The sequence below is a fragment of the Haplochromis burtoni genome, unplaced genomic scaffold (genome assembly GCF_018398535.1).
Source record: "Haplochromis burtoni strain Fernald_Lab_line unplaced genomic scaffold, NCSU_Asbu1 Contig_466, whole genome shotgun sequence".
In the NCBI taxonomy this organism is placed as follows: domain Eukaryota; kingdom Metazoa; phylum Chordata; class Actinopteri; order Cichliformes; family Cichlidae; genus Haplochromis; species Haplochromis burtoni.
Genome location: NW_024582827.1, coordinates 241,542 through 257,829, shown reverse-complemented (window position 1 = coordinate 257,829; position 16,288 = coordinate 241,542). Strand labels below are relative to the sequence as shown.

Below are 16,288 nucleotides of genomic sequence, written 5' to 3'. Positions count from 1 at the left end.
CACACACACACACACACACACACACACACACACACACACACACACACACAAATGAAATATTAATCAAGTCACAGGATAGAAGTACAAAGGGTGGCAGACACGGTTCTTAGAGAATTCTACATGATTCTGGCTGTTCAATTATTGATGAGGTCGGGCTTCTCATGATACTCCGCTCGCTGTTGGAGAGAGGAAGGACGTGAAGTTTGAGGAGAAAGATGGAGGAGAGGAGGGCACGGGAGAGGGGCGGCGTGGAGAGATGAGTTTTGTTCCCGCCTCAAGCCTGTTGATCGGCTGACGCCACTGTCACATACTCTTGTGAGGACACTCAACATACAGGCTGTTCTGATGTGCTTGCATCTTCTGAGTGTGCTGGGCTCCAGTCATGTAAATGTAAATGAATGCATCTGCGTGTAAGTTTCACGTGATGATGTTTCAGATGAATTCCATCTTTACCGAACAGATATTTGGGGGAAAAAACAGATGAGGGAACTTTTATAAACGTGAACAACAGCAGCTGCATTTATTCCACTCTCGCATGCTGTGGGTTGAATTTGAACTACCAGTTGTGACTTAGGGCGGAAACATGCTCGATCTGGCTGAAATAGCCTCTAAGGTTTCATTGTATTAATATTCATCATGATGAAGTGAGCTGCAGATAGTTCCCTCTCTAAATTATCATTTTAGCCCGTGCAAAGATAAATTAATGAAAATGTTCTCACCGTGTCTCTCTCTGTTTCCCTTTTTCCTTCCACCCGTTCAACACTTCCAGTGCACATCAGCACTTCCAGACTTCTAGGCTATCACTCTAGGTTTGCAACTTTATTGGAAAGCAAATAAATGTTATGAGATCTGGTTGGTATTATGAGATGTAACACCAGTTTTGTCTATCAGTCAGTAATTAGGAGGTCTCTACAGACAGGAAGAGTCTGAGTGTGTTGCAAATATTCTGCATATAGATGCTTTCAAATACAAACACTGAACTGTATTCATATTCCATTACAGTCGCTTGGCAGCGTCCCTCTATTTTTGATTGATTGATTGAATCTTTATTTTGAACATGTTGAAAAAGTACAACAAAATAGAATTAAAAGAGACAAATGAACAAAGCAAAACAAAAGGAAAACGAGCAACCACAACTCCAAATAAAGTTCATGTTCAAAAAGGAGCAGGAAGAAGCAAAATTACAACCAAATTTTCATTGTGGTTGTAAAGCAACACTTTCATTCGTGTAGCACTGCAAAGAAAGTTTCTGTGCAATGAGACGGCGACAGCTGAGCTAAAGTAGGAAAGACTGAAACGGTGACCAGTCAAGCGATTTTTATCCCTTGGCTGCAAAAAGGTTGATGGGGTGTTGGCCTGACACCCTCTGTCCTCAAAAGATGCCATCCAGAAACTTCAAGAAAGATAAACAGGCAGAATAACTGTTGATGCAAATAATCAAAGTACCAATAATCAAATTAACATGTGGAGAAACAAAAAGAGTGAACATTTAAGGCAAATACAGCATTACATATTCAAAAAATGTGCGTCAAAGAAGACTTTAAGCAATATTAGATGCTGCTAAATGTTTCAGGAGCATGTGAATGTTGACCTCAGAGTGCAGTCAGTCAGTTAACAGTGAAGTGAGTGTGTGCTCTGTGCTCTTTGTGAGCCCCAAAGATATTAAGTGGGGAAAAGACGGTTACATATTTTGTTTTACTCACTTGCTAAATAAACAGTTTGACCTCCATTTTTGAAAAAATGATCACGTGAGGGGATTATTGTTTTTTATTTACCTTGTGGGACTCTGAGAGATTCTGTTTATGTGTGTTGAAGTCTGCAGTCACCAAAACGCTCAGAAATGGCAACTTCAAGTGGACTTGACTTACAAGATTATGAGTTCTTATAGTGCAGTTAAAACAAGCCTGCAGTAAATCCACTACGCTTTCAATCACACAGGCGGGAGCCCTCATTTAAAACTTTGCCCGTGGAAACATAACACACGAGTGTTAGCTCAGACTACTAAACCTTTCCTCAGTGAGTACCCCGGACTCCCTCAACATTTTGTGCGAACATGTGTAATTATGGAAGCATTTGCTAAAAGTGTCAACGCTGGAGGCTGTGATTACCTCAGCAAGCTTCCTTGGTGTTTCAAGATGGCCTGTATTACACAGAGCGCGAGTGGGAGGGAGGTATGAAAAACCAGATGGCACTTATTGTTTCCTCAAAAGCTGTTATCGTGTAACGGAGGGCTGTTGTGGTGGAAATTGGAATAGAGGGTTTTCCTCAGGCCCGCTCACATGGTTCACCAGCCGGTTACTCCTGCTGAAAAAGCAAGCTGTGAGGCAGAGCAGCGAGGAGGAGAAGCATGGGAGAAAGAAAGGAAGTGAAGAAGGACGAGATGGATAGAGCTGGAGCAAATACGAAGAAAGACTATTTGCATAATCGCACGTACTAATTGGTATCGTGGTCGACGCGTTGGCTGGTAAGCCCTCCATTAGAGTGGCAAAAGTTGGCAGAGGCAACGCCCACCACGGGTTTGTTTCATCACTGTGTGCCAGACCCTCAGGGGGGTGAGGAGGGGGGTGGTTAGCTCAGAGGCAGCTGATGAGTGTAAAGATAAGGAACCTGGGAGATGAGCATTTCTCTGTGGCTCTTATATATAGGATAATGTTTTTATAGACATTGCTGCCAAGTTTGTTATGAAGATTTTTTCAGTCTTTTCTTCTTTACTTCTGAAAACACATCTTGATTTTATTTATTTGGATCCCCATTAACTGTGCCCTAGAGCTCAGCCAGTCTATAGAGATACTGCCAGCTAAGTACCTGAAATGTAATTTTAGAACACCAACAAGTAGAAAGAGGAGAGGGCTGTTTAGAAAGCCTGTGACAGGAAAATGTCTGAAGCAGAGGGAGGGAAAAGATACTCGGGAAAATAAATGATGTAATATGGCTCTGATGTAGCAAACACTTTAAAATATTGTTTTCAAGACTTTGAGAAATCTGTCTGTTTTTCAAAACGGCAGCTAGTTATCTTGTTAATGTGATGCTTGTCTGTAAATGATAAATCATTGAAATATTTTTAGGGCAGTCAAATATTGCTTCCTAACTCTCGCTCAAAAGAGCGGCACAAGTCGTACTTTGATTATTCAGGTTTAGTTACATATAAATCCTGTAATGTAATTTTGTTCTAGTGAAACAATCACAAGTAACAAAAGTGAACGTAATGTTTATCGTTCACTTACCATCATATAGACTCATTTGCCACTTTGTTGGGTACACCTATACAACTGGTTGTTAACACGATTATCTCATCAGATATTCAGAGATGTAGGCAGGATCAAGAAGACCCACTGAAGTTCAAACTGAGCATCAGAATGGGGGAGAATGGTGGTCTAAGTGACTTTAAATGTGGCATGGTTGTTGGTACCAGACAGGCTGACCAAAGTACTTCAACAGGCATTTTCCCACCAATCAGGAAAAAAAGAAAAAGAGAAAATATCCAGTGAGGAGCAGTTATCTGGGTGAAATGCCAGAGGTCAGAGAAGAATAGGCAGACTGCTTTGGGCTGATTGGACAATCCAGCATCACAGCAAAACCTCTAATAGACACGCTGGTCCACAGAGTCCACTTCACACTCTGCTTCTCCAAAACATGGAATGAACACGCATGCAGACGTTACAGTTGATCAACTGAACGTTATTTAAATGCAACAGTCTGAGTATCTGTGTCCTTCCCTTTATGACCACACTGCATCCATCTTCTGATGGCTGCTTTTAGCTCTGTGCTCCATGTAACGAAGCTCAAATCATCTCCAACTGGTTTCTTGAATATGAAAATGGGTTGACTACACGTGACTATAAATGGTCTCCATAGTCTCCAGCTCTCAATCCAGTAGAGCACCTTTAGGATGTGGAGAAACAGGAAACCAGCTTTCATGGATCGTGGAAAACTGCAGTATCTGTGTGCTGTCATTTCAATATGGACCAAAATTTCCGAGGAGTATTTGAGGGACTTTGTCTCGATTCTTCTCGGAACAGATTCAACAGCTCTGAAGGAAAAAGGGAGGTCCAACATTTTGCAAGGTGCATCTAATAAATTGTCTGATGAGTGTATTCTGTAGAGCCGCTGTCGCCAACATTATGTGGAAAATTAAGTTGTTGGCTGTGGTCAAAAATATCTGTCACAATTTGTATAATTAGGACTCAAATGCAGGACACGAGCAGACTGATTAACAAAAGGCGACTTCAGGGGGCTCTCCACCTCGAGCCTGGGATTCTGGCTTTGCTTAGGCACTCGGGCCGCGGCTGGTGAGTCGCCAAGGTTGTCCCAGGAGGACCAACTCAGGGTCAACCGCGACCCCCCCTCAGAGAAGAGCAGAAGAGAGCACTCTATCCCTCTTCTTCTCTTTTATTCCCCCCTCTCTTTCTGCCAGCTTTCTCCCCAAATTCACTTTCTTTCTTTTTCTTTTCTGTCCGTTATGGTTGTAATAATCCAAAATAAAAAATCCTAATAAAGTTCTAATAAAATATGACTATCAAGTGGACAGTTATAATAAATGCCACAATGCCCTACTTGTACTAACAATTCTGATTGCTGCACTGTTGGACACGACAAGGGAAAAGAGTAATAAACTTTAAGCATCAAATGTCCAGATGGTGGAGAGAGAATCAAAATCCAAAAGGACAAAGTGACACAAGAAACCAAACTCACTTCCAGAGTAATTAATCAAACCATGAGAAACTAGAAATCAAATGCTAAGAACTAACATTCAAGATCTACCAAGATGATAATTAAAGTGAAATAGGAATCAAAATACCCATCCATCCATCCACACACCCATCATCCGAGGCCGGGTCGCGGGGGCAGCAGCCTAAGCAGAGAAGCCCAGACCTCCCTCTCCCCAGCCACCTCCTCCAGCTTATCCGGGGGAACACCAAGGCGTTCCCAGGCCAGCCGAGAGATATAATCTCTCCAGCGTGTCCTGGGTCTGCCCCGGGGCCTCCTCCTGGTGGGACATGCCCGGAACACCTCACCCAGGAGGCGCCCAGGAGGCATCCTCGTCAGATGCCCGAACCACCTCAGCTGGCTCCTTTCGATGTGGAGCAGCAGCGGCTCTACTCTGAGCCCCTCCCGGACGGCCGAACTTCTCACCCTATCTCTAAGGGAGAGGCCAGCCACCCTTCGGAGGAAGCTCATTTCTGCCGCTTGTATCCGCGATCTCGTTCTTTCGGTCACTACCCAATCAAAATCAAAATACCTCAAAATAATAAAAACTTAAAGCGCTAGAAGAGTAACAATGAACAGAAAGCCTAAACCAAGAGACCCAAACCAGGACAAGAACTTTATAAACCTGTTGAATTATGCTGCGATGTTATCTCGTTGTTTTGTACATTAGCTTGGGAGAAAACAGAAAATGACAGATTTATTTCTTAAACTGACAGAGACAGTTCCCTTTGCTGTGAGAGCAGTTTATACTGCAGGCATCAGACTTTATTCTGACCATTTCCTGCTCTGTTACTACTGCCGACCAGACGGGAGAGCTAACGCGAGAGCTTCAAATTGATTTACATCAGTGAAGCCAACACCCTTAATATCAGCCAGCATGGGATGTGCTCTGTTTCTCTCCATCTCTTCACTGTACTTCACATCTCGGCCCTCTTTCACTTGCTTTTGTTTCTTGGCTTCAGTTCAGTTTTCTTCAGTTTTTAATACATTTCTTAAGCTTGGCTCTTTAAATGATATTAATATGACAGATAAGTTGTGAACATGCATCACTGCACCTGACTCACTGAAGGCTGCGAGCACAATCTGTCTGGTGTGTATTACTGTTACTCATGCGTATGAACCAAATGTGCCACTACTGCACGTCTTTTAGCCAGCAACACCGTATGTCTGCTTGGCATTCATGCACATGTTAGACGTGACTATATCAAACTGTCTCTCACACACACACATATTCACACAGACGTGTCCTCTCCAGTCTTATTTTCCATCTGTTGTCTGATCGATTGATGAGTTCAGACATAGCAGGGGTGGATATGTCCCCCTGAGCTGTTACCGTGGTGACTGAGAACCCCGCCCCAGGTCAGGCTGTCACTGGCTCCAGTCCCGCTGCTACACTTAGTCAGAAAAGGACAGAAAAGTGCAGATACACCTGTTTCTTTGTATGTTTATGTGCGTGAGTGATGGCAGCACTCTTCTCTCACATTTCATTTGGCCTTTGTTTTAAAATAAACAAAGTGAAACATGATTAAGATGAAGAAAGAGAGAGCAGTTAGTGACATTTGAATCCTCGCGCAGACGTGGTGTTTTACCTGTGATCTCATCCCGAGGCAGTGAATGATGATCATGATGCCGAGGAAGCTGACAGCCTAACAGGTTCTCTCTCTGCCCCTGTGTGCTCTCCCTCCTTCATCCTATAAAGACGATGAATGGGCTGCAAAACAAAGCCCGTGTCAGGGGCCTTTATGCAGTCCAGTCTAGTGTCTGATTAGAGACGATGAGGTGCTACACTAAGATCAAAGGGGTTCCTCTTTTTGAAGGAACTGAAGTCAAATGAAATTCAATTTGCAACTTAAAGTTACACAAACTGAGGGAGGGTCAGGGCCATTTCTCAGTCGTGACCTGGCAATTTGTCTTCACAAACTCAATTTTACTCAGAATTTAATTTTTGCTTGCAGTAAATCCTTTTCAGTCTTACATTTGTCTCTGAACGAGATCTGGTAAAAGACGCGATTGACAAACTACAAAGAGTACGGTCGCAACTGAAGTCTCCTCAGATGATGTTCAGAATGAAATTGCATTTTTCAGAGACAAACAGAAATGCGTGTGCAGCCGGTGGCAGCGCCGAGGAGCTTACTTAGGATACAGTGAGAGAGGCTGAAACACACATGCTACTCACGTTACAAAACACCGGCTAAATCTGGACACTAATTTATATTTTGAGTGCATGAGTCATAAAGCAGAACAGTATAAATGTATTAATACATCAATAAAGATGTTACATTTTTAAAAAGTTCATTGTTATTGGGCACATCTTTGCTGGGTTTCTGTGTCCAGTTAGATTTGAGAGATGCTGTATAGCGATTTACATCACACCAGCAAATATGGCTGAATTTAATGGCTGAATATAGAAAAAAGTTATTAAAACATAGAATTGTTGTCTTAAATCCAAAGTAATTTTGGTGCTTTGTGGTTTGGGGCTTATTATAACTCCTTTTACAGCATGAAACACACAGCGTGCCATTTAGTTTCTAGGTTCTATGCTTCCTCCCCACTAAGCAGCATACTCACAGGAACACTAGAGGTCCGTTAGCTTCGGACATATATGCCGTTAGTGATTTGTTATTTTCTTTCATATTTCAAAGTGAAAAAAAGAGGCTGAAGAGAAGATTTGTAACAGTCCAAATACAACCTGTGTCTGTGAATCTTGTTTTGACCACATCTTCTAAGAGGAGTCAGAATCAACAGTTATGTTGCCAAGAGAGGCTACTGAGATTAAACTGAGCCTGAATACAGACACTTCGCTCACCTCTTTTCACTTGTAGAAAACCGGCGTTTGATCTCTGCTGGAGTCTAAGCAAAGGACCTGGCTAACAATTGACCGTGAATTTGCATTAGAAGATTGCTTTCAGTGTACTGTGGAGCTGTGGCTTGTAAAAAGCTATGAACTTCGACCTTAGATGCTGCTCGGTGTTTCTTAAGGGCACTCTGGTTTGTCACTGTCAAAATGACGTCAGTGTCAGTGGAGCTCCTTAAGCCATGTTGCTGTCACAGTTGTGTCACTGCCAGGAAGCAGCATAGCACTGGCTTTGAGACAAAAGGCAACCTTCGGCCCAAACACAGAATTTACTTCTTTATATTTGTGTCCCTCTCAAAAGGAACACTTGAAAAGTCATTGTAAGTTTGCTATTATTGACACAGGGACTATATTTTTTATACTATATATAATTGTAATATGATAATACAGTAATTCCGATAATTATAATATTACAATATCATGATAAATACATTATAAAATGAATAATTTATAAAACATCCTATATTATAATTTACTGAGATGCACACACATGTGCAGCTCCCTGGATAAAAGCACCTTTGACAGCAACAGTAACTCCAATAACAAACTTGTCATGGTCCGGGTGTGTGCCAGTGTGTCTCCCTCCGAGCCGGCGTCTCCACCCCTGGGAGGGGCCTCAGTGTTTTTGCTGATCGCTTACACCTGTGGGTAATTTAGCCGGGGACTCATAAGGCCAGCGTACTCAATCTCTCTTCGCCAGATTCTCTGCTAACATCACTACACCTAACTGCCAACCCCTGCCGAAGAGCTCCTACTTGGATACTGGACCATCTGGCAGTCCCACAGGCTATTACCCGAATCACCTACCTGCCTCTCTGCCTCCACGCCAGGAGTTTTTGGATTACACATCCGGACTACTCACCCCTCTACGTCATCTCCGACCACCTGTGGCAAGTACGCAGTACGAAGGAGGATTCTGAACCAACAACATATTCATATGTCTCCTTATCCGTATCTGAACATCTGCACTCTGTTACAGTGACCCCGACCTTTTCCTGGATCTGATGTGACTTGCTTTCCAGTTCAATCCCCGGAATAGCTGTCCCCTCTGACCCGGACCAGATTGTTACTTAGTTTCAGTGGTGGAACGTCGTACTTGTCTAACTCACCTTTTTTTATTTGTGGAATCATTAAACATTATTCTTAAAATCTTCTTACGAGCTGTTCGACGTCCTGCATTTGAGTCCTGTCACTCGTCTAAAACGGTCTCGGCCGTAACAAAACTGTTACAACCAAAGTATGCAGAAGAGCATCTCTGAACGCACAACATGTCAAACCTTGACGCAGATGTGCTACAGCAGCAGAAGACCCCACTGGTGCCACTCCTCTGTTAGGAACAGAAAACAGAGGCAAGGCAAGTTTATTTGTACAGCACAACTCAACAACAAGGTGATTCAAAGTGCTTTACAGAGACATTAGAAACAAAAACAAATAAAAAGCAGGATTTAAAATTGATTAAAACAAGCAAACAAACAAACGAACTAATTAACAAACAAACAAACAAAACAGTATATAAAATCGAAACAGATAAAATCAGAACAGTAGATAAAATCAGTAGTTAAATGTAAGTTTTTGAAATTTAAGCTTAAGTGCAGATTTGGTGCTTTATTCAAATGCAGCTGAGAACAGGTGAGTCTTCAACCTGGATTTAAATAAACTGAGTGTTTCAGCTGATCTGAGGCTTTCTGGGAGTTTGTTCCAGATATAAGGAGCATAAAAGCTGAATGCAGCTTCTCCGTGTCTGGTTCTGACTCTGGGAACTGATAAAAGACCGGATCCAGATGACCTGAGGGATCTGGAAGGTTCATACTGGGTCAGGAGGTCACTGATGTATTTTGGTCCTAAACCATTCAGAGCTTTATAGACCAGCATCAGCATCAGAACAGAGGCTCATGTTCACAGTGTTTTTTATTCGCTGAACTCAAATGACCTCCACGAGCACCAGATCTCAATCCAGGAGAGCACATTTGGGCTGTGTGAAATGGGGCAGGTGCATCACGGATGTGCAGTCGACAAATCTGAGGAACTGTGCGATGTTATTATGTCAGAATAGACCAAAACCACATTCATGTTTCCAGCACCTTGTTGATGGGGTTCAACCAGGTACCAGTGAGGTGGACCTATGAAAGAAGTGTAGAAGCATAGAAGTGTTTTTGCTGCATAAGACGTTTTTGTACACCATCAATACTTCTCATTGACGGTGTGATTTTAATCAATTTTACCAGCATCTACTGATACTCAAAACTTTCCCTTTATGACCTCCTTGTGAATTAAATGGTAGTCATTTATAGCAGGTGTATGTGAGTGTGTGATGTAAAAAGTGTTGGTGACTCACGTCTGCAATGAGCTAAATTAACATCTCTCCTTCATTCACTCTCTCTCACTTTCTCTGACTTCTAACAGATGGCTACTGAATCATTTACCCATATTTATTATTCATTCTGGCCAAAGAGCAAACATTTAGCTAACTGACATATAAACCAATATGCAGGCTGATAAACCCAGGCCAGTATCTCAGGCTGTTGATTTAAGGAATAGTTGCATTTGACCTTGCTTCCTTCCTTCCCACCCACCCCTCTGTCCGTCCGTCCGATTTGCACAACAAATTGTGTTTCTTATGTGTGTACGTTTGGGGTTCCTGCTGTTTTTCGGTGAGGAGGAAAGAGAATAAAAAGGACAAATGAGGGGGGGAGTTAAAAATGAGTGAGTACACTGTGGGAGGCACAGAGGCTTATATCAACTAAACCAACCAGAGCAGCACTGTAGGAGTTTTTTCATGCAATTCCTTCTTCTGCACACACCACCCACCACACTGTGAGAGCAGCGGTTTTAATTGATTGTCCTGCAGAATCTTACATCTCCCTAAACAGGAACCCTGTGATGTATGTTTTTTAAAAATCACGCTCAGCTGTTTCTTCCTTCCTTCCACAGGTAGGACTGTGTTGTACTGTAAGTGAAAAATTGTTTCTCTATTGCTAGAGTTTTCACAAAGATTAAGACTCGTGCTCATGGACACATCAGCTGGGAGGATATTTGCTGGGACGGCAGTTGGGTCTTACTTTAAGATGCTAGTTTTGATTAAGCTATTCTTTCAACATTTAGTGTAATGCACAAAATATGGTGTTAGTCTTCCTGCTGAGACAAAGCTTTCTATCTCGGTGCAAGAGTTCTCATGTGTGCACTATATTGTACTGCGTGAACTTAGTTGAAGCCTCTTCTGACAAATTCCCAGGTTCATTCCAGGAGACGAAAGAGGGAGAGATAAAAAAAAAAAAGTGATTATACAGCTTGAAGCGTTAGAAAATAGCAACTGCATAACCAGCAGTGACGAAATAATTCAATAATTAACTGTGACAATAAAATAAAATCACAGCATCTGTTGCAATAAATCTGCTCATTTCCAGTAGCCAGTGTGCCTTCTTAACTATTTGTTCTTGAGTAATGTTTAAAACCCCTACAAAGAGCAAAATGGCAACAAATCACCTTCAGTATCTTAATCTTTGATTAATTTTTATTGTTTATTATCCAGTTTCCTTAGCTTCACCTAGTGCTATGTTTCCCTGTGTAGTGCTGCTGGAGTCTCTCCGCCTGATGCAATCTACTGGAATTTGTACACATGAAACATGATGACTGTGTGCCGTACGCGCTATTGGTCTCTGTCGTGGAAGTAAAGGCAATCACGGCTATTCTGTATCCCTCAGCATTACAGAGGTCCTTCAGTTGACTTTAGGATGTGGCTGTGTCCAAAATCAGTCACTCCTCACTATGGAGTGGACTGTTTAGAGGTTGCCACTATGTAGTGGGGCGACCGTGGGTCAGGGGGGTTGGGAAGCTCATCTTGTAACCGGAAGGTTGCCGGTTCGATCTGTCTGTCTTTGTCGTTGTGTCCTTGGGCAAGACACTTCACCTACTGCCTACTGGTTTTGGCCAGAGGGGCCGATGGCGCGATATGGCAGCCTCGCTTCTGTCAGTCTGCCCCAGGGCAGCTGTGGCTGCAACTGCAGCTGCCTCCACCAGTGTGTGAATGTGAGAGTGAATAGTGGAATTGTAGAGGTCTCGAAAAGCACTATATAAATGCAATCCATTATCATTATTATTATTATTATTATTATTATTAGTGTTGTCCAATAGGGAGAATAGTGGACACGGAGCATCCTACACTGGCATGAAGAGTAATTTCCAACTCCTCCTTATTACCCATGATGATAAATCAACATTTCGACCCAAACAGAAAATCCAGTTTGCACTTGCACGGAGTCAGACGTGCACAAAAAGGTCATAAGGAACACGTAAACTACATCAAACACTAACAGAAGTAGGAAGTACCAACACAAAAGCCACACAAAGATCTAACCTTCAAAATCAAACATTAAAAAAATCAAACATTCCCACTGTGCAGTTAGGTCGTGTTTCTGTGTTTCTGTGTTATCCACTTATTCTTCCTTCTTCCTGCTTCGCTCTGGTCAGCATGTCTCTCTGGTGTCTTGTTTTCAGTTTTACTTCCTCAGCAGTTTTGTGGTTATTATTCAGACCTGTGTGTCATTACCTTCCTGGAGCCAATTCCCTGATTACCTTCATGGGTATAAATAGTTCGGTCTTCTTTAGAGTCTTTGTCAGATTATCTCTGTCTTCCTTTGTGGGCATAGCTAGTTTGTGGCACTTGGCTCTAAAGGTTTTTGTTCTTTCTTTCTGTAATGATTACAAATGCATATCTTACTCCAGCCCATGTGTTCTGAGCAAATTGTTTCATGCGAGGCATGTAACGGAGAAGCACCACTGAAAAATACACTTTGATTATAAAGGATTTTTAGGGGAAAAGAGGTATTGCCTAAAAATAATGAAAAGAAATTAACTGTATTTTCTTTGTCTTTTCTCTCAGAGACCTTATATGGCACCATCATTCATCCTCCTCGTTTAGGAGTTTTATGACTTTTATAAAATTCTCTGCGACTGTCACTGATCTTGGCTGACTTGAAGTAAAAACTTATGATAATCTCAAATCCTGGCAATGTATAGAAAATAATGCAAAATTAACTGTAGTTTACCTGAATTAATCAGTTAATCTAAAAATCAGATTTAGGGATAGTTTAAATTTGTGTCCTTCAAGCACTCGTTTTATCAGAGCAGAGTGATATTTATAGTTAACTTACTGAACAAAAATTCTAAAAATGTGCCAGCTACGAGTAAATGATTTCAAATAAAACCATAGACCCATCGTTCTTCTTTTAAATGGCAGAAACTTTCAGTCAGAAGGATAAATACAGATGTAAATAACAGTGCTAATCACCGAGTAACCGGGCTCTGTGGTGCCATATTGTGCGTGCTTGCTTGAGGCACTTAAGGCCCCCACAGACCCACACAGGTGTTTTTAGTTAACATGCTAATTACACCTGTATTGTTTTGCTTTTTTAAACTATAACAGTGTTACAAATGTAATGTAGCAAAACTGTCAAGCACTAATAAAATGATAACAGTGTACCTATCCTAACAGGTGCAACAAAACTCACATGTCCATCAAGCCCAACTGGTAGACGCCCACACAGTCCTTAAAAGAGCTTTCATCAGCCAGCATAAGTGAAAACACCTGCGTGGCTGCGCTGTGGGGTTTTAATGAAAGGAAATCATTAAAGTCATATTAATGTTCCTTGTAACACCTTTGATTTTCATGCTCTTGCTGTTGCAAAGGTTCATTTTGGAGAAATGGAAACGCTGTGAGTGAGCGATGGCTCTCTGAATACTGTTAGAGGTGTTGCAGCGTCAAATAATGACACGTTACAATGAGCAAATACAATATGGATTACTGTGTGTGTAACTGAGTCCACGGCAGACCTGATGACATGCTCACGGTTGCCGTACACAATCACACGCTCGCAGCTTTCCAGCTCAGCCGACACTCCAACAGCATGACATCAGTCCGCACAGAGGCGTGATTGCGGATGCCGTGCAGGTGCGTCCACCGTCCCTGCAGCAGCACCGCAGACCACGCCCTGTCACAATGCGTTGTACATGTTTAAAGTTATTCCATAACACACAATCAATCATTTAAGAAAAATAAAAGAGGATTTTCTTCTGCTGGAATATAATTTGAATCCTTATTTTAACACACAAAACTGATCCTGTGACTCAAAAGCTGCAGACCGGTAATTAATGTCGTTACAATATCCAGGTGCGCTCACATCACGTTCGTTAACAGCTCAACAGCGACACGGAGCATAAGCCACGACGTTATCAGTATCACGCCACGACAGCTGTCACGCCAGATTTGTCACGCAGCGGGGAGCTGTCACCTCTGCAGGGTATGTCATTGTTACTCACTTATCATGGCTGACAACTCTGACCAGGCCATCGGCTAAGTTCACTACAGTGCGTCTCATATAACGCTCGCAGACATGCTCAGAGTGAACGGACACGTTTTTCTGTCTGACAGATCCCAGTGACTAAAAGCGACTTTATTCATTTTCAGAAACACCAGTCACCTTTGAGCTTTGAGCTGTCCCCGAGATCGGTTAGGTTGTCTAAAGATTTATTACAAGGGTAACCCAAACCCCCTTGTTGCCATAGGACCCCCTTCAGTTGTGGGTGTGGCCCCTGTGAAAGGCTCCCGAATGAATTTTATTTGGAAATCTATTGAAAAAATAAAAGAAACTGCAGAATAACCAACACTTATTTGTGTTTGTTTTGTTTCATCCTTTAACTCTGGACCACTTCATGGTGTTCATGAATAAAATGGTGACTAATACCACTAAAAATGAATATTCCTGCATTACCGAGAAGGAAGTCAACCGGGAGGTGCCAAACTCCTTCTTTGAGCCAAATCGGCCATGTGTTGTGCTTCCCTTGGCTGATTTAAATCTGCCACTTTCTGAGGCCAACCTTCACCTTCCTCATGTCCGTCACATAGGTGGTGCCAATGGCCAGACGGCTGTAATGTGCAATATGTCTGTAACAGTAATGAGTACAGCAGGCTGTGGGACAGAGGGAATTGTTAGTGAAAGCATGTTTCTGCAACATTTCATTAGATAAATATGTGTAAATATTTTTTTCCTAATCTAATAACATATAGTTTAATTCGGTGCTGATATGTCTATTTATCACCCAAAATATTGACTCACAGATGGCATTTTTTAAAATTTTTTAGCAGCTTCTATACATCTGAGTCTTCGCTCTAATGGCCTCAATCCATTTTCATACTATGAGTCATTTATTTGTGTATTGGTAGGCTTTAGCAGTAACTACCAGTATGCTCAGTATGGCTATAACATGTTATTTAGAAATGTTGTCTCAAAATCTAACAAACAAGCAAAAACTTTTACCCCAAAAATGGTTTTGGACTTTTCTAACTGTGGTTGCACCAAAGTCCCAGAACACAATCTAACTTCTGCAAATGGTTGTTGCTGCAAAACAGAGCCTGGGACGTCCTCTGAATATCAGCGGACTGAATGAGAAAGCCATTTTTAGAGCCTTCATCGCCATAACAGTTAAAGAGCAGTCAGGACTGATGGTCTGAAGAAAGATGGAAAGATGAGGGAGGTCGAGGATGAAATGACGGCGGTGTCAGGAGGGAGCGAGTGGTTGGATTAAAAGGAGGGAAGGAGACGAGAGAAAACAGGAATAATCAGCGCGTTAGTGAGCTGTTGAGGCTGGGATGAGGAGGGAGTGGCTTCAGGTGTGAATGCAGTTCTATTTCTATATCTGCGTGGATGACGGGGAGCTATTTTAATCCTTCTCTCGTCTCCTCGTCCCCCATCTCTTTATCTTTTTTCTTTCTTTTCATAATTAAATCAAATGACACTCCTTGTCTTCTAACAGTACAGACCGAACTAATTCTCACCACTCGATCACAGAAATGTAATTGGGTCTGTGATGCTGCGTTTCTAGCTGTGTGATAATCAAGTATGCAATTACCGTTGAGCAAATTACTGCACATAAAGATGATACCATAAATCATCTGTGATAATCCACCTATCAGTTTGCTTAGCTCGTCTATGTCTTTACTTTTTGGTCATAAGTACGGTCCTGAAATAAAATGCTGTATCACTCTTCCCTTAGCGAACCTATCGTCTACTCCCCTTGCACTGCTTTTCTTTTGTTTATACCTCACTTCTTCATCCTTCTCTGCCTCCCACTCTGCAGGCATCGAGGTGAAAGTGGAATAAATAAGTGCTCAGGTCGGTGGACAACGTAAAAACAGAATGAATCGGAGGTGGAGTATAATTGGGAAGGTGGTTGAATGGCAGGTAGAGGGGGAGAGGAGGGAGGGAGAGGTTTAGGGATGAAGGGCGAGATATGAGGATAGAGAGAAAGGGGAAGCAGGAGGGCAGACTAATGAGAGACCAGGGGTGAGATCACCAGACACGACTTTTTTCTTTCTTGTCATTTTGAGGACTGAAGGCCACAGAGGTGTTTTTTTTTAGAGAGAAAACAAGACAAAGTGAAAATGAGACCTGTGCAGGGCTTTGTGTAGAGCATAAAAGGCTGGCGTGTTTGTAACGTGTGCGTGTCCACATGTGTGTCCGCGAGCTTCGCGTCCCTGCAGCCTGAGGGTGTCCTGCCTTCTCCTGATGGAGCTGCTTTCTTTGTTCTCCCCCTAAATAGCAGTTGTCACGGCCGTCCTCCCACACAGAGGGAAAGAGCCAAAAGTCCCCCAAATAATCATTGTTGTTGTTTCTCCTCTGTGTTCTTCGCCTGCCGGAGACCCTCTCGTCATCACAGTCGCTATCTAAGCGC

General features: G+C 42.4%; 1 protein-coding gene across 1 annotated transcript in view; it reads left to right on the top strand.

The window, feature by feature from the left end:
• Positions 1-16,288, top strand: part of LOC102302220 (voltage-dependent R-type calcium channel subunit alpha-1E) — a 113,925-nt gene that overhangs the window by 56,151 nt on the left and 41,486 nt on the right. The gene's annotated exons all lie outside the window — the stretch shown is intronic.